We start from the raw sequence: 19094 nt of genomic DNA on the forward strand, positions 1-19094 counted from the left end.
ACTTAAACGCGAAATTTCCACATTTGGTGAACACTTACAACGTTTCGCTTTTGCCTCCCAAAATGCCCCTCAGTGCAATGGAAGTCAATTAACAAACGCACAAAGTTCTGAGCCGTTTTATTGCCAGCTCGCGTGGCTAAGCGTTCCCCTACGTTTTATTTCTGCAGGTGAATTCCCACAGAGACACCTGTCTGCTGCTGAAGATATATTCAAATATGGAGCTGGTCACGTGCTGCGGTGTTCATAACTCCGAAGCAAGCGGCAGAGAAGCGTGCCCTCTGCCTGCACCTTCCCCACCCCTCTCCCCCCTCCGTGGAGTCTCGGACGGCCCTTTGTGTCTCTGGCTCTCGTCATGTGACCTCTCTCCTCACAGCCAGACAGCAGCCCTCCCCCGGGCCCTCCGGAGTTGTTTGCAGTGGGTAGTAGCATCAACAGCTGCCGAACACACATTTCCCAACTTCTCAAGGCGCTTGTTTCGTGCAACCTATACACACATGCCCCATGCTTTGGACTCCATCGTCTCTGCCAAGGTGCACAGGCTTTTGATTTTCTCTGTATGAGTTGACTGGATTAAACCGCACCTATATATATATATATATATATATATATATTTATTTATTTTATATATTTTTTTTATCTGTCCTACGCCTGCCTGGTGTTACTGTTTCAAAACAATGCATTTTCAGCTGGGTGAACGACAAATATTGTGTCCTCTTCGGGTTTCTTTAGTGAACTCTCATGGGAAAGAAATAACTACTTTGATTGCTAAACACACAGTATTAATGTTTACTTTTGGGGTTTGACTAGGAATCCAATTACTTGGCTCGCTCTTTCTTTTATTAGTGTTTGGCAGGGAAATGCATCTGTCATCCATTTGTTGGTCCTATCAAGGCCCTTGTAGTGTTTTTTCAGGAGTTAGTTCTTTCATTTCTCACAATATTTAAGTACACGTTATCCTATGGTATTCTCTTATTCTCATCCACACAGTTTCCAAAGGTGTTTGGTCACAAACTGCAATTGGCCGTGCCCACTCCTCATCAGATAATGACCGGTAACAAACTATGCATACACCTTTTAACAAGGGAACCCCTTTTTTCGGATACAGTATCCTCTGCTGTGGACTTTCCTAACTGCTGTTCACCACCGGTTCCTGCCACTGTAGTGTTTTGCAGAGCCAGCGACTGTAGATCAATTCCATGCCATCTTTGTATGTGTCACACTGTTTATTCACCTCCCAGCTTGCTGTCACTGTAGACTTGTTTCTCTTGCTTCGGTGATGGGACTTTTTGTTGTCACTGTACACACTAACGCGTGGTATAATACAAGGAAATGCACACAGAGAAGTGCACCGCGTGAATCTGAGCACATTTGAAGACTTCTACCATGGTCCACTAAATCAAGCTTTACACTCGTGTCTGTTGACAAAGTGTTTGAAATGTCCCTTTCTGGGTCTTCTTCCTGAACCGCATTGTTGATGGCTCTAGAACCCTGTGTACTTCACCCCTGCTAATCAGTGGTGAAGTGCTTGAGCCCCTTGTGTTTGCTTTGTTTGCCCTAAGTTGGCAGGGTATGCCCAGACATGGGTCCCTTGCTCACTTTGCCACTGGATTCAAGCTAGCCTGGCTGATGAGGGCTATTAGCCTGAAACTGGTTCAAGGATGCTTGTTTCTGGTCCAGGGAAGACATGGCTTGGCAGTTCGGGTTGGATTGTTCCCATGAGGCACAGGGTCAAGACTGATTTGCATATAGCTGTGTCTGAACTGGGATGGCATGGTGAGCTAAAGAATGATGGTGGATTCAACCCAGATCTGTGACTGGGGGTGAGTGTCTGAAAAGTTTCAGCACTCCGTCCATCATCTCCTTGTGTTTGCTTTGTTTGCCCCTCTTTTAAGCATGATGAAATTGGTATACACCTTATTGGCTCATTTAATTTACCTAGAAGTCCCTGGTACTTGGTACAAAGTGTGCCCAGGGCCTACAATTTAAATGTCAATAGGGGGCTGTAGCACCCTTTGTGCCAGCCACTACACTGAGGTCTTTAAACTGTGGGGTGCCCCCCTGGGGGGGGGGCATGGATGGGTTCCCAGGGGGGTGCAAATAGGCCTGCAATTACATGTAAAGGAAGCTAACCTTTAAGCACAAAAGGCCCGTTTCCGGGCTGTCTTCATTTACATGAAGAAGTTACACCACATAAAAAAAGTGTGAGGACGGTATGGTTGTCATACAGTCGCTCATAGATGGCGTTCCCAATAGTGACAAGGTATTGTGTTTTTCTGTTTTACGAAGAGGGCTGTCTCCTCAGTGGCGTAACGAAAGTTGACGGGGCTCCCCTGCAAAGTACAGGGAGGGGCCCCCGCTCTGGATTTAATCAGGAGCTCTCAGTCCTGAGTACTGTGGTGAGAGGCCCCCTGCAGCTCGGCTGCCCCCGCACCGCGGGGGCTCCGGGGGCCTGTGTTACGCCCCTGTGTTTCCTGTAAAATAGTGGGAAAGATGGCGCATTGCAGAGTTTTCATCTTACCAGAGGAGCGCCTCATTATCTAGGACATGGATAGTGTATGCCTGGAAAGCGTTAGTTGGTTTAGCGCAGCATTTTTAAATTGACTGCACGAGGCACTGTAAGGTAAACATGGAAAGCACTTAAATGACATGATGGAAGATTGCTTTTCTCACAGGTTCTAGGACCAGTGTTTAAAAATCTGATTGGACCCAAATGAGAGGGATTTCTCCTCCTTTGTGCCTGCTGATAGATACAATCTTTAAACTGTGCTAAGGAATTGTTAATTTCTCTTTTAAGGGTTGGATTGCTTTCCTCTGTATTCCAGTGGGGGAAGTGTGTGTTTTTTTTCCTTCAAATTTTACTTGCACTTTACTGTTGAAAGTTTATGTATTCTGGTCTGATTCTTTGTGTGTGCAGGTTTTGATGTGTATGAAAGAGAGCTATATATGTAGCAGGGTTATGTAAAACGTGTGCGTGCTTCCCTGGTGTAGGTAATGTGGGTACTAGGGTATCAATGGGTGGGGTGGCTCTCCAACCTCCTGTCTTCCACAGGGTTTCTTCAGGGTCCACTGGGAAGGGTCCTTAATCTTTAAAAATCCAACCGCGACTTGCACGTGGAGTTGTATGGAGCAAGCGGTCGTGTTTCCACACGGCACACGCTCTCCGTTGGTCCCAATGTACTCACCTTGGTTGGTTCTTTGGGGTCCCAGCATTTCTTCGTTCTCTCGACACTATCTTGACTAGAATCATGGTTCTTATCCCACTTTCTTAGTATATGGTTTGGCCCCCCCTGGGGCCACTGTGTATTTCATTCTATTTACTGTGTTTCTTTGCTAAAATATTGTGTGCATTGTGTTTATCTCCGTGAAGGAGCTATTGGAGCATACTAGAGATTATATAATGAATATATATTTTATAAATACTTGGTGTGGTTAGTTTTCACTTAATCTATACTATAAGATTGCATTCTGGTAAAACAAACTGCTTTACACTCCTTCTGGACTAAGCCGGAAGGCTGCTCTCCACAGCTACCACTTAGAGAGCTTTCTAAGGTTGTCTGAGACCTCTTACATCACCTTAAGGGTTGTCTGGACTGGTGCAAGGTGCCCACTTACATTAGTGAACATCATATACCAGGCCAGTTTCTCACAGTATCTTAATCTGTACTCTGGTTTTCTACATTGGACAGCTAGGCCTGCCTCAGTGAAAATAGCTTTTGGGTGCTTGTCACTGTAAGGCCATGTTAACATTGAGTTTCTACATGTTGTTCATTTAAATACAATGCACTCTGCTTTGTGGGGTCTACATCGGAGTGATTTAATATTTAATATGGAGGTTTTACCTGACAAAAAGCGCTTATTCTGAAAGTTCTCAGTGAACATTTTGCTCTGTGCATTGGAATAATATACACTATAGTTTGTGCATAGGTCTAAGGTCCGTATGCTCCTATCGAGTACATTAAACTTAATTACTTGTGTGTGCCAGCTAACTCAGAGGTCACTAGATACGTCTCGAATGAACAAGAAGGGATTAGTTTCTGACAACCGCATAAACATGACAACTTTGTTTCCCTTAGAATCGGAATGCGTCTCAGAATCGTGGAAACAATAGATAACAGTTTCACTCAGTCAATCGTGCATGCTTAGTTTCTCCAGAGGTACACAGAAATAGATATACGGGCGTTTCAATAAAAAGGATTTATTGAACAGCCTTGTTTCTCGTGTAAGAGATATGAGCTGTTACAATCATTAGACAGTAAGCAAGATATAATATGCACAGCGTAAGCAGTAAGAAGAAATACTGCAATAGCATTGTCTTTTAGATATGACATGTATTCATATATACATACATAAATAACACAGGCTAAAAAGTGAATACTCGTCTGATGCTTCTAAATAGTTCTACCCCAGTGTACCTAACCTAAGTGTAGTATGAGGTAAGAAGTAGGTGCTGCTTTCTTATAGCATGGTATATACTAAGTTTAGTATGCCAAGAGTCCTTCTAGGTTCTAGTCAGCTCTATACCTTTGGAATGAAAGAGGTGGGTATCTCTTTCCGGGTCTCAAACTCTAACACCCCACGAAGGGAGTCAGAACACTGGAAGCTGGATTCTCTGCGAGCAGGGATGACAGCGTCTGGTCAGTGCGTCAGGCCGGGATATGGTCTCTTCCAAACTTGCCGTGGCGAACCGTGCAGTCAAGTCGTGCCGTGGTTTGCCATGGTAAGGGAAGGTATATTTATACCTGGAAGGTGTTTAGGAATGCTAGCATTGACGTAAAGTCGGGCTGAGGAAGACGTCATGGATGAACCCCTAAGGAATAGTAGTTCATGCATAATAGATGATTTCTTGGAGAAATCAATAATCCTAGCTGGGGAAAGTCCCGTCGGCTTAAGGGTCTGGTTTCTAAGAACTTGTTGTGACGTGGGATGAACGGATGTAGGTGACCATGCCTGTATTTGGATAGCATGGCTAATGCCTAAATAAGGACTGGGATTCCTATGCCTAAATAAAGGGAATACGAATTGTGCCTATATAAGGACGTGATTTAGGGAAACCTACATACGGGTATCTAAATCGAAACACAACACCCACTCCATTGACGAATGATCGATATTACTAAATGCTAAACACATAAAATTGAGTATCGCATGTTTCACTAAAAACATTTGTAAAAGCATACTAAAAGAAGTCTTTGTTAAAAGGTTTGCTAAACATGAAACGCAAAGGCGCTGTACATATTGAAGCAATGTTTCATTCTAAGCATATATTTACAGTGAATGCTCAAGTGAATGATCACAAAAAATATATACACATACAAAATGAAATGGTCCAGGTATACAGAAAGGAAAAAGTTCAGAGCCATTTCATGTCATGATTACATAAATGTGAAAAAAGGTGACAACGCGTCCCTGGAAGTGTCTCAAAGAAGTCTGTTCTCTAAGAATAGTTCTACTGTAAGCAGAGCTTTTAGCCATAAAAAAATCAATATCCACAAAAGTGCGATTTTTATCTTTTTAATTAACATTTTTTTTTTTTTAGGAAAGTTCAAAATTTCATCATTTTTGTTTTGAGAAAATGAAGGCCGAATTCATAGATTACAAGGTACACTGTGAGCCAAAACAAAAGTCATTTGAAGATGCGGGGGAAAACATGAATCCTCTAATCCTGTAGACAAAATTTGTCTACCGTTGTCGGTGACAGGTCGATTACCTCGTTTAGAAGACTAACTGCACATAGATGTGATGCATCGTCAGTAGCAGTGTTCGATGCCGATGTTACCTGTGTGCCTGTTGATCCATCTCGTACCTCAGCAGTAGCATGTTGCATCTGTGAGATCTCAATGAATGCCGTCATCAGGATCGGTAGCCTCTGGGGACAACACTGGCACGACTGATGGGAGTGTTAGACAGATGTCTAGCATGCATTCTTCACCGCAAAGCAGGCCGCGTAGAACAGGTAAGATGCAATCTTGCCAGATTAGTCTGAATGACAGAAACCATGTGGTATTTAGTTCCCGTAGACGAGGTAAACCCAATAGTTGCACTATGCGCTCACAACACCTCCTCTCCAGGAAAGCATTCTCCAAGGTGCTGGGAGTGACGCTGGTGGATTGGCTTGCCATAGCGCAGCAGTATGAATAAAAATAGGATTCCTGCGATGATTGCTAGAATTAGCGGCAGACCACCAAACACCGAGTGCATGAAGTTTGGAATGATTCCGAGGACTGCTTGAAAAGGTGTTAACAGTCCCGAACATACGGTCTTAAATACATGCACAATACCGCTCGTATCAGACATGTTTAAGATATGTCCCAACATTTCTGTGAAATGTGTAGGGCAATTTGTCCTTAACAGAGCCTGTATCTCAACCGAAGCCCTTGTGACTTTTAGATCATATGTTTCTTTGGCCGAGGTCAAAGGCACGGTTTGCTGTAAAAGAATGGCTTTTATTCTGCTTAAAGTATCAATTCGTATAGAAGAGATGTTCGGTGAAGGCCATAAAGGCGACTCCCTGACTGTGTCTATTTGGGGGAACAAGACTTGCATATAGCAAGTGACCCTGGAAGTAACCGTTACTAGGTATGGGATACCTGGCAACATCATATGGTAGGGATGGGATGCACACCTTAAATCAATCGTTTTTTAACTTGTTCTCTGTGTTTTTCATTTGATAGCGTGCAAACTGGTATGGTGCCTGCCCATAGTGGCACCCGTATTAAACAGCATCATAGAGAGGGGCGTCATCTCGCCCCACACCAATTGCACAACTCAGTAAACGCCATGTTGGCATTCATCATTCCTTGACTTTCATCAGTTTTTTCCATTTATTCCATCGCATTTGCAACTTTTCACATCCGTTTGATCTTTAATCGCCCACACGTGGACTAATATGCATTTTTCCAAATTTCTAATGCTCAAAATGTGTCCATCCGGACCTCTATATATGAACACGACTAGAGCATTAATTCGTCAGAGGCAGTGTTTATTCATGAAAACCCAATGCATTTCGGGCTGCAATCGCCCTTCGTCAGGGGTCACTGTAAACAATAGAACAATAATGAACTTTAATTTCATAGTTTTACATTTTGCGTTGTTCATCATCACATATAAATTTCAAATTAATAACATTCCCACTCCACATTATGTTCTGCTCAAGTATTCCCTGCATAAAACACTGTGTTAAAGTGTATGCATCTACATAATCCCCCTCCATTCATTCTACAGATCCATGTTGTTGTTCTTTTTGCTTTACGTTATATTACTGATATTCGTACAACAACCTTCTGTTTTACCTCCATGTGACCAACGCCCTTACTCTCATAATTATTAATCCTTTCTTTATCTACTCCATTATTCTTAACATGTTATCAACGACATTCTTGCCCACCATCTTTTACGCCATGAGCTCCCGCCCTCCAACTCTCCCCTATCTAACTGCTTAAATGAAAGGAAATCCTCAAATTACTACATTCCCACGAAGCACCATAAATCACCCACTTTCCTTCTAGCTTTTAACAAGTATCAATCGCGTGTATGCTTCCATACCTGCCGCAGGCATTTAAAGTCAGCCTTCCGCTTCTCTCTTACAGCTAGAAATCATTACTATCATACCCCTCCTTCTTTTAAACACAATGTCCCGCCAGTTTTCCTTCCTGAGTTAACCCTTCATTTCACCACTTATCTGACGTCGGAATTACTTCCAAAGGTTGCTGTTCTATAGAACAGCAACCTTTGGAAGTATTCTATAGAACAGCAACCTTTGGAAGTCGTGATCATTCAACATGAGGTAACTCCCATTTGAAAGTTGTCCAAATGTTGGATTAATCACAGAGGCTGGTGAACCTTGCAGGTGGGAGGATAAGTTTGCAGTGGAACCGCTACGAGCTTCGTGTAGACTAATATCCCGATATGAGTGAACTGCTCAGTGCATTTTCACAGTGTGTACCGCTAATAAACACTTCACGCCCCCCACTCCAACATCTGTGTGCAAGGTAAATCCCAGGATGTCCTGATGTATTCTTTACCCAACCTTTCATATTTGCCTACTGGCATGTGTTTAAGGCAATACTGAAAATGGAAAGTTGTAACAGGCAGAGTTATTTTGCCATGTATGATCCATTCTGTAGCTGGTTTTTCTGCTACCGTAAATGGCAATTTTTCCAGTTTTTCAATGCTCAGCACTATGTACTTTGCTCCCCTTTGTGCCAGTTCGATCTGTTTATCAGTGAGATTGTAATCAGAAAACAGAGAAGACGTGTTGATGAAACGCCAAGGCACATAACCTGCACGCAAGTTTTGTAGCGTCCAGCTTAATGACAGAATAGAACGTAATTGAGACTGGCTTTGACGCAGCAGGACCAAATCATGTTCCACAATGTCTATAGCTGAGGATACAATGTTGCCCAATGAATATATCCTGGATGACAGCCGTTAACCTATTGTCGACCACAGCGAGAGATTTCTCTAAATTAATACGATCAATTTCTCGTATTCTTTCTGCAGCGTCTGCTTGGGTAACCTTCCATATTTGATTTAAGCAGCATAGATGCCGCCATATATGAAAAGTTTTTGATGCGGTTTTCCTGGACCTAGTAAAAATTCCCTAAAGCTTTCCGTCTTACTTAAGTAAAGATAAGTGTTGTTTCACATCCTCTAGTGTAGATGTCGGCAGCCAATCAAGGCATAGTTTTCCTACACTGTGTGTTGTTACTACCCCTGGATGCTGTCTTTGAACATAGCGTGGGTCTGGCCTATTGATCGTTAGACCTTGTGTCTTGTTCAGGAATCTTTCTTGACAGATGTTTGTGTCTGTGGGCCAGAGCAACCATTTTTTCCATTCGGAATCTGATCTGTTGTTTTTTAAGATAGTATGTACGTCGACCACCCCCTGTGTAGTGCTATTACTTGAAGGTGCAGGTATGGACGGTGTGATCATGTCTTTGATCTTGGCTAACCCAAGGCATGACGTTTGTTGGACAGTGTCATTCAAAAACATTATCTGTTGTGGTATGATGCAGGCTCTAAACAAAGCTTCTATCCCCTGCGCTTGCCAATCTTTTGTATCCCACACAGATTTTGTGTCAATTGTGTCTTTCCAAAAGTCGAAACCCTGTCTAGACAGTTGGGCAATAAAGACAGCAGAATAAATCTGTTTCGTATTGGTTAACATATTTTTCGTTCCTGTTTTGTTTACGTTTTTAAAGTAAAACGTTTCTGGATTGGATGTATTATATCCTGAAAAATATGGAAACTTAATTTCAAATGTTTTTGAGCTACCCCTTGGTGGTGTAGGACAATGTTCCCATTGGTTATACATAAATACATTTCTAGGTGTTGCAGATGTATGCAAGAAATGATGACCATAGTGGTTGGAACAAAAAAGCTGTTCATAGTCTGTTGAACCCTCTAAGTATTCATGGTTAGAGAATGCAGCAGACCTTTCTAGATCAGACATCATGTTATTAACAGTCTCAAAGTCCCAATCATCAGAATAGATACTGGAGGTAATAAAGCCACTTAATGAAATCTTAAGTGTGGAATCTTCAAAAGTTCAGATGGACCGAATATATCATAATCCGTTTTGTCCCAAACTATACCATCTTGTATAGGAACGGCTGTGATGTTCACTGCTGTCAAGTCTCTTGCTTCACGATGGGATGATTTGTGTATTTCAAAAGTAAGTTCACATTTTTCTTTCCTGTGTCCAAATGAATATATCTTCCATCTATCAACATGTTCAGAGTTATTACCAAAGCTAGCCAAAGTAGAAAGAAAAATATTCCAGAAATAATCCATAGTTCAATCCGTGGTGAAACCAGATGTCTTTCTCACGTGATGAAAAAAGTCTTGTGCTTGTTCTTTGATGGTTCTTTTTGCTGGCGTCGTTTCAGGCTCGCTGGGATCCTCAGAAAACGTATTAAAGTTAATGAAATAGTCAGAAGCAGTTCTGTCAATTGTTGGAATTGCATCAGGATTTGTTGAATTCGCTGGAACCAGTGGATCACTTGCTACGTTGGTGTAGACCGATGTATCTGGATGAACTGTTATTTGGGTTTCAAGAGGAATGAGTTCCATAGCATTGTTGCTTAGTCCTTCATTTCTTACTGTTGGATTCTCAATGGTGATGAGTCTTTCAGTTTGAACCTCTTGGATAGTAGCTAGAGGAGTGTGTCTGCTACTTGGTCGGAGTCCACATGCCTACTGTTTAGTATTGGCCACATAGTGTGGTTTGATGAGGTCGATGGACACAAATCTTTTCTCCTTTTTACCAGCAAGGGGCGGCTGAAGTACTGTTCTTGATCCGTGCATTGCTAGGACAGGTACCGGTTGTCTGTAAGAAGGCCCAAATTGCTTCTTGTCCACGATCTTTTCTCTGACTAGATCCCCAAGCTTTGGGATCCAGACAGGCCTTGCTGGGACGGCAGGATTTTCCCCAGTGGTGGTTGGCTTCAGGAAAACGTTGCTTTTTGATCTTAGTTCATTTCAGTTCTGTAAAACAGCCAAACGATCTTTGATATCAAATGGTTTATTTTCCACCACTGTGCCTTTACATTCGATATCAGGAACCCACATTCTTGTCCCAAATTGGACCTCATATGGAGTGACCCCCCCTAGAGAACTTCTTGGCAAATTGTTTAATGAGCGTTGGACCCCATAAAGATGTTTGACCCACCCATCACCCGAACCTTATACCCTAGCTGTTATAGACTGCTTTATGTCCCGGTTTTTCCTTTCCACAACCAAATTAACCTCAGGATGGAATGGAGAGGAGTACTGCAATGCTATGCCCAAACTGGCCATGGCTTCTTTTTAAGCCCGAGAGCTAAACGCAGGGCCCTGGTCAGAGTGTAGCGTGCCTATTGCGTATATGCCGATAAAGACTTGCAAATCTTTTATAACAGTTCGAGCATCAGCCGAGTGCTGAGGCCACATCCATAGGAACCTTGAGCACGAATCCACTGCGACCATGATATATTTACAATCCCTTTGCAAGGGACCGCAGTGATCCAGGCAAACACAAGCTAATGGTTTGTCTGAAATTAACAGGGGTGTCTGCGCAGGACGTTTCACTGTAGAGACGTTCATCTTTTGGCATATTTCACATTCCAAAACATAGTTTTTGGTCTGTTTCCTAATGCCGGGCCACCAATATCTCTGTTTTAATAATGATACTGTGGCGGAAACACCTGAATGGGCAGAGGCTATCCCTTCATGTGCTGCAAGGATTAGTCCTAATCTACGTTCCATGTTTGGAATTACCCTATCACCCACTCCAGGGATTCGAGCAAACAGAACGTTGTTCGCATCAATTATATACGAGTATTTGACTGGAAATGTTTTAGGTAACGCTGCACCACTGCCTTTGCTGGAAGCATTGACAGCCAACAATATCTCACTGTCTATTTTCGTTTTTGAATGAGTGATTGCAGCTACGGAAGCTGTTTGACCAGCCCCCTTCGTGGCTTCATCAGCCAATGAATCCCCTGCAACGTGAATGCCATCACGTTGATGACTCAGCATGTGTATCACGTGTGTATTTTGTAGTCCGCTTCGCAACTGAACCACTAGTTCCCAAAGCATTTTATGCTTGACTGTGCCACCTTTTGCATCTTTGAAACCATTTTGAAGCCAATTCTGTAAATATTCATTGTACGATTGTACACAGTAAAAAGAATCGCACACTATAAGTGTGGGGAATTCGCGATCCGTATTTTCAAGTGCTAATTTGAATGCCTGTAGTTCAGCTCGCTGAGCTGTACAATCTCCTAGAGATTGTGTTTTAGTGACTATTGGTCGGAATTTACCATTACGCATACGACCTTTAACGTTTGCGCATGCTGCAGTGTAAGCTTGCTTACTTTCCGTAGCGGGTTGTGCCGATCTGTCAGTATAAATTGAAAATTCATACTGGTCAAGAGGGAGAATCTCAATAGGCAGAGGACATTTGTGTTCGTATTGCAAGAATGCTTGTGTTTTTAAATAAGGATCAAAAACATATTCAACAACTTTTGCAGCAAGCGAATTAACCCATTGTATCCATCTTGTAGATAAAGCTTTTGCATATGGAATGCTCGCTTTTGTAACTGCCTCTAAGGCTGATACCGGAGTCACGACAATATTGCGTTTCCCCTGAGCTAGAGCTCTTTCTTTTGCTACAACGGTTTGAACTGCTGTCAGAATTGTTTCTGTTGAAGTGAATCGCATTTCACATTTGTACACTGTGGGAGACTGGGTCGGATATACAGACGCGGAGGCTTTATGTATTGTCTAACAGGAGTGGTTTTATTGTCAGGTGGCACAAACGGGGTGGTCAAGGTATCAGAGATTGCTTCTTCCTTCCAGTTGGGGTCCTCTAAGTGGGAAGGCGGTGTGGTGGTCTCAGGCTCTTCGACTGTATGGCCAGCGGCCCGGGATAGATGCTCAGCTCCGTTCGTCGTGGTGTCTTGGCCGGAGGCTTAGAGGAAAGAAAAAAACAATGGTGGCCATTTGTGAGTTTGTATTAGGTGGCAATGTCGTTATGCTCTGCCGTCACCAACACCCGGTGGTTCTGAGTTCCGTTGTGCAAAATAGGGAATGGTGAGGTGACACGGGAATAGTGAGGGGGTACGTGGAATAGTGAGGTGGAACGGAAAATAGTGATATATAATCCGATACGTAACGTAAATTGACCTCCCAAAAAGGGTAATTCGCCCACGGGGCACAGCTGACTATGGTCCAGATGGTGGGGTGTTTACCAAACCAATCCCCGTAGGTCTGGGATCTACACAATCGTCTTTGTCTCCTCCCACTGCCTTCCCCCCTCCCGTTTCCTCCGATAAGCACCCTCCTCCCGCCACCCTTATTTACGTCTTCCCCAATGTTCCCTTGCACAGCGGTACTCACCGGCCCCGCCGCAACTCTCCGGAGTTGCGGCCGCTCCTCAGCATCCTCCGGAGGACTCCACCATTCCTCGGTCTAGCGGTTGTCTACTTCGTCTTCCTCGCTTCCGCTCTGGTCGCCGTCAGCGTGCTGTCTCTCCTGTCGGTCGATTTGTGACTCCACGCTCGATTCCTCTCTCCGGGCTCCGCTTCCTCCCAACAACGATGACCCTTCCTGGGCGGGCCTTGCTTTTACCTCTCTCGGCACTTCACTTCCGGGGTCAGCTCCTCCCCTCCTCTCCGTCGATCGGTGTGGCCACACGAGACCTCCAGGAATAGTGCTGGTCTGCGGGGAAACAGGAAAAGTAGGTGCTTTTCTTCCCGTGCTTTTATTTTGTGGGTGTTCGCTCCTGTAATATGTCTCCCCTGTTCTGAGGGATTCTGGTCTTTGTAGTGGGAAGGGGGAAGTAGTCGTCCTCTCTGGGCTCTCCCTCTCACATACACACAAGCGGATTTGTATGCAATAGGTATTTTCTCACCTTCATTAAAAGTTAAGTAGGTGAATCCGCATTGACCCGAAATTATTTGGATCACTAAATTGCGTGTATTTACTCATGTTTGTAAGTGATTGTTGCTAACATGTCAGCTTGGAGTGAACGCAGGATATCTGTGTGTTCCTGTGTCCAATCTTTGATTTTGAAATTAGGGTTTGATTAGTTTGTAGAGAGGTTTAACCCTTTCTGCGTAATTTAGAATGTAAGTTCTTCCAAAATTCAGGGAACCTAGAATTGACTGTAAGTTTTTCATCGTTTTTGGAGGTTGGAGCAGCGCGCACTTTTCCGAAAAGTTTGCTGCCAGGCTTTTGCCCTCACTTGAAAGTTCATATCCTAGGAAAAGGACATTGAGATGGGCAATTCTTGATTTTTTTAAAGTTGAATTTATAGCCCTCAGAGGCGAAGCCTAGTATAATGGTGTTCACCCTGTTCAAGTGCCTATTCAGGTCATCATCTGTCAGATAGATATCATCGACATATGACAATGCCTCGTCATCATATATTTGTAGTAACTCTGTTACTCTTGCTGAGAATAACCCCAGGCTGTTCTTGAACCCTTGAGGGAGTCGACAGAAGTGATGCTGGGTCCCCATCATTGAGAAAGCTGTCAAGTACCTACTTTCAGGTGCTATGTTTTGACAAAAGAAACACTTTGAAATGTCTTATGTGGTTTTATATTTTTTACGCACAATGTTATTCATTAGTGCTGTACTGTGTGCATTTTGTACTGCAAAAGTTTTAGAACAAGTGTTAAGGTGTCTGTAATCCAAAACTAGACGATATGTGTTGTCTGGTTTGGAAACGGGAAACAAAGGATTGTTCATTTATGAGGTGCATGTTTCAATCACCCCTTGGTATTCAAGTTGATCTAAGATCTCCCTGACCTGTTTTTTAGCTTCTTGCTTAATTGGGTACTGCCTTTGCGCAGTAGGTTGACATTTTAATTGGATTTTATGATGAGGTGAGTCACCATCCCAGCCTACATGATTTTTGTATAATGCTGGGGCCTGGGCAACTGCCCATTTCCTGGCATAAGTATATTTTAAATTTATAGGAACATGGTTGGAGAATGCCTGCATAATGATGTCTTCGCCATGTGGGCACTGATTTTGGTGGCCAGTCTTTTTCCGCTAGAAGTATGTCATAACCCCTTGAAAGTTTTTCCTAAAAGAGTGCTTTCATTTTTCGTGGTATGTCATATAACCTTTGTGGAGTACTAACCCTGGTGTCTACGGTCTCAACTGTTATATACCCATTCAAGTCCACTATCTCCAGAAGTTCCTTCAGGTTCTGGTGAGCTATTTGTTACTTCTGATGCACTGTCCAGCATTGTCTGAGCCCATTCTCCGTTCTTGAGTTGTGTCCTCAGAATTCTCGGCATGTCTGATATTCAGACCTGCTACCCTTTTCTTGGTGAATTGAGGTTTTGGTTTGTTTTTCTGAACGTGTTGATCGTCTCTGGACTTTACGCGTTCTCCCATGTGATCTGACCGTCTTCTTTCGGATGTCTGTGACGATGTCTGAAAGGTACGAGAGGAACGTGTATTAGTATCTTGATACCTGTCAAGTTTTTTCAAATTATCCCTATTCCTGAGGTTATACCTCCTGTCAGAGTGCTCCTTTTTAGGAGACCTACTTCGGGATTGAGAACGTTTCTCTTTTGAATGTTGTTTATTTTCCCACTTCTTTTTTGAAGATGTAGCGTTGTGTTTAATTGAGTTCTTTTCAGGACCCTCCGACAGCTGTGGTTTAACTGGTTTCCCACCTAAACTGTCTCTGCCTAATTCTTCATAGGATTTTTCTATTATTCTGGGTAGTTCATGTTGATGTTCCGTTACATCAAATTCCCTTAATTTCTGGCGGATCGCCACTGATGCTGCCTCCCCTTTAATATTATTGTTGAGACCTTGTCAAAGTTTTTCAGTGATTTCATACCCAAGTTCAGAGCAGGCTCTGCCCCGTATTCATTTTGAATTTGTTTCAGGACATCGGGTATTACCGCAATAGACGGAACACCATGTGTTTTAGTATAGATGGCAGCAAAGAATGTGCCCCAAGAGGTGCAGTCTTCCAGATGTAGTGTGATCCCCATTGGTAAACAGATTGTTAGGATTCTGTGTTTCTCATAAGGGCTAGTATTAACAAATACTGCTTCGATTTGAGTAATTTTTTGAGCTATCCAGAATGGAATTTGTTCATGTTTTGTGGGCATTTTACCCATGACTGCGTGTAATGTCTGCGGAGTCATTTTTAGTGTATTCCCTTGGTGAGGGGGTTTGATTTGGAATGGTTATTGGTGGTTGGACTGTTAAAGTCCGCATGACATATTATACTAACTGTCTGTAAATTTTTATCAACTCGTTGAGTGAGTAATTCATCGTCTGACATTGCTTCAATGTCAGGATGTGGTGTGTAGCCGGCTAAAATCGGCCATGTTGCTTCTGGTCTACCTAGTGGACCGAGCCTGGTAATGTGATTGTAATGTTTTAGGGCGCCTTAAAACCAGAGCTGATGCTCCTGGTATGTGAGTGAAATTTCAACATCCTCGAAGGGAATATATTCCTCAGGTGGGTTATCTTCTTTGAAGAAGTGAAACATTTTTGTTACTGGATTTGATTCTGGGACTACTATCCATGAATAGAACACCTCTGTCTGAAAAGATTCATGTGCCTCTGTCTCAAAAACTGCTCTACCACCTCTTGGTGTTTAGGCTGTGTTTTACAAGTTTTAGATTGATGGCTCTCCTTAAATTTGGATGGATGTTTATAACACCCTCATCGGTTTAATTTAAACCTGTAGTATTAAAGGCTGCTACGACTTGGTCAGCCGCAGCCTCTGTATTATCCCCGTTTTGGGACATTGTTTTTTGAAAAATGTAGAAAAAGTTTCAAGGAAACAAAGATAAGGTGCACAATATTTTGGAACACTGTATCCTTCAACGTTGAATAAACCAAACAGCTAATACATAGGATTTTCGTCCTACTCCGCTATGGCGGATTTTCTCCCTACCCACTCCAGACGTCTTATGGAGTTTTATGAGTAGGGGTCTCTTAGAAAAGCACGACTGAGTTACTTCAGTATCTAGCGTTAAATTAGTGCCTTACCAAACATTGGGCACCATGTAGTGTAGTTCCTATTACTCTTATAGGCTCTGCGCATTGGAATAATATACACTATAGTTTTTGGATAGGACTAAGATCAGTATGCTCCTATCGAGTACATTAAACTCAATTACTTGTGTGTGCCAGCTAACTCAGAGGTCACTAGAAACTTCTTGAATGAACAAGAAGGGATGAGTTTCTGACAACTGCATAAACATGACAACTTTGTTTCCCTTAGAATCGGAACGGGTCTCAGAATCGTGGAAACAATAGATAAGTTTCACTCAGTCAATCGTGCATGCTTAGTTTCTCCAGAGGTACACCGAAATAGATATACGGCGTTTCAATAAAAAGGATTTATTGAACAGTCTTGTTTCTCGTGTAAGAGATATGAGCTGTTACAATCATTAGACAGTAAGCAAGATATAATACGCACAGCGTAAGCAGTAAGAAGAAATAATACTGCAATAGCATTGTCGTTTAGCTATGACATATATTCATATATACATACATAAATAACACAGGCTAAAAAGTGAATACTCGTCTGATGCTTCTAAATAGTTCTACCCCAGTGTACCTAACCTAAGTGTAGTACGAGGTAAGAAGTAGGTGCTGCTTTCTCATAGTATGGTATATACTAAGTTTAGTATGCCATGAGTACCTCTAGGTTCTAGTCAGCTCCATACCTTTAGAATGAGCGAGGTGGGAATCTCTATCCGGTTCTCAAACTCTAACACCCCGTGAAGGGAGTCAGAACACTGGAAGCTGGATTCTCTGCGAGCAGGGATGACAGCGTCTGGTCAGTGCGTGTCACAACAGAGAGTAGGAACTAACCTCAAGCTTGGTACAGCAGAAGCGATGATGGACGTGAGGAACCCTTTCCGCTTTGTGCGGCACACCTGCGAGTATTAGTACATACGCCCTCCACAGTTGATGCCGCAGAAGGGGGGAAAGGGAAAAAAGGATAACCAAAATAACCAGGCAGTGGCAGCTATGGACTGTGGATGGTAATCGGGAATCGGCACAATCATACTCCCAAACTCCCTGTGTTCCTGCAGAAAGACACACACATGGAAAGTTAGTGAAGACCCTATCTCTGCATCCACAGTGTTATGAAATGATTAATAAAAAGGGATACACTTACTCACTGTACTTGCCACAAGCATTCGTGAATCTGAATGGATAACCATTGATATCAGGAACCAACAAGGGGTCTTTGCTACTTATTTCCACATCCGGAACCACCAAGGAGCCTGAAGCAGCAGCAGTGTTTGTTGACACAATCCAGGATTCTGATGTTTGCCAAAACAGTAGTGAGTTGCGCGCTCCGCGCTGGGTTGCAAAAGGAACAAGGCTTGTCCAGAAAACGGGACTAGGTTTACTAGGAGTCTGAGCCTTCCTGTGGCTCCTCCTATGAATAGTAAAAGTAAGTGAGCGCTCTTCGCGCATGCGCAGGGAATCCGAGCCTCTCAACGGCTCCGCGTTCCGGGCTGGCAATAAAATGAAAAGAGAAGCACTTCTCGTGCTGGTGAGTAATGTCCGAGCCTCGCACCGGCTCAATGATTCGAACTGTGGGAACACAAGAGACACGCGCTACTCGCGCATTAAACAAGGGAATTCGAGCCTTGCACCGGCTCTTCTAGGCAGGGGGATAGTCTCGTACCGAGTGCCTTGACTGGCGGCACCATGAAGCACGGGCAGCCACCCGGGGTCCGAGATATCTTTACGCCGCGTTAGGCAGGTCACTGCGTAGTGCGGGATGAGAGTACAGCGAGGGTCGCTGACAGTGTGGCGGTCACGAAGGCGGCCGTGTCTTGGCACGCAGGCACCGCTGTCCATCTGGAGAGGCTCAAGCCGGATCAAGTAGACCAATGGACGCGAAAGAAATCCGGTCTTCTGGATGTCTGTAGAGCGTTCAATGGTATCGCCGTTAATCGGATATTCCAGGTGACGAGCCCCGATTCCCAGGAGAGGGACGGTTACAAGGGAAGGGTAAACAGAGAGGAAGGACAAGGACAGACTGCTCTATAGGCAGTCTGGGAGATGTAGTGCCTCTTTCATCCGTCATACACGCTGCCTAATAACTCGCCGTGACAGAACCCCCTCTCCATGACCGACGCCTCGGCGGTCCACCAGGCTTAGTAGGGAAGCGCCGGTGGAACCGTCTAAGGAGATTTGGACAATGTAAGTGGGCTACAGGTTCCCATGATCTCTCTTCCGGGCCATACCCTTTCCGATCTGAGGTATTGCAGCCTACCCCTCACACGCCTGGAGTCTAGAATTTCTTGCACCTCATACTCTTCCTCCCCCTCCACTGGTTTAGGTGTCTCGGGCGTTCTAGTGCCAGTATGAACGGGCCGTAAGAGGGACACGTGAAATACGGGGTGTATATGCCATCTAGTAGGGAGTTGTAGTTTTACCGCTACAGGATTTACTAAGCTGACTATGGAATAGGATTCTACATATTTGGGTTGTAGCCTTGTGTTGCCCTTAAGTCTCAAATGTGTCGTGCTGAGCCATACTCTGTCCCCTACTTGATAGGATGGTGCTGGATTTCTCCTTCTATCTGTATTCTGCTTGTCTCT

At 43.7% G+C, this 19094-nt stretch overlaps 1 protein-coding gene and 1 long non-coding RNA gene across 3 annotated transcripts in view; one reads left to right on the forward strand and one right to left on the reverse strand.

The window, feature by feature from the left end:
* Positions 1-288, reverse strand: part of LOC146785589 (uncharacterized) — a 71319-nt gene extending 71031 nt beyond the window's left edge. Inside the window, exon 1 of the long non-coding RNA XR_014970688.1 lies at positions 153-288. This is a non-coding gene — a long non-coding RNA (uncharacterized LOC146785589). The remainder of the gene's footprint in view (positions 1-152) is intronic.
* Positions 1-19094, forward strand: part of PLCH1 (phospholipase C eta 1) — a 944957-nt gene that overhangs the window by 552 nt on the left and 925311 nt on the right. The gene's annotated exons all lie outside the window — the stretch shown is intronic.

This window comes from Triturus cristatus, chromosome 11, assembly GCF_964204655.1.
Source record: "Triturus cristatus chromosome 11, aTriCri1.1, whole genome shotgun sequence".
In the NCBI taxonomy this organism is placed as follows: domain Eukaryota; kingdom Metazoa; phylum Chordata; class Amphibia; order Caudata; family Salamandridae; genus Triturus; species Triturus cristatus.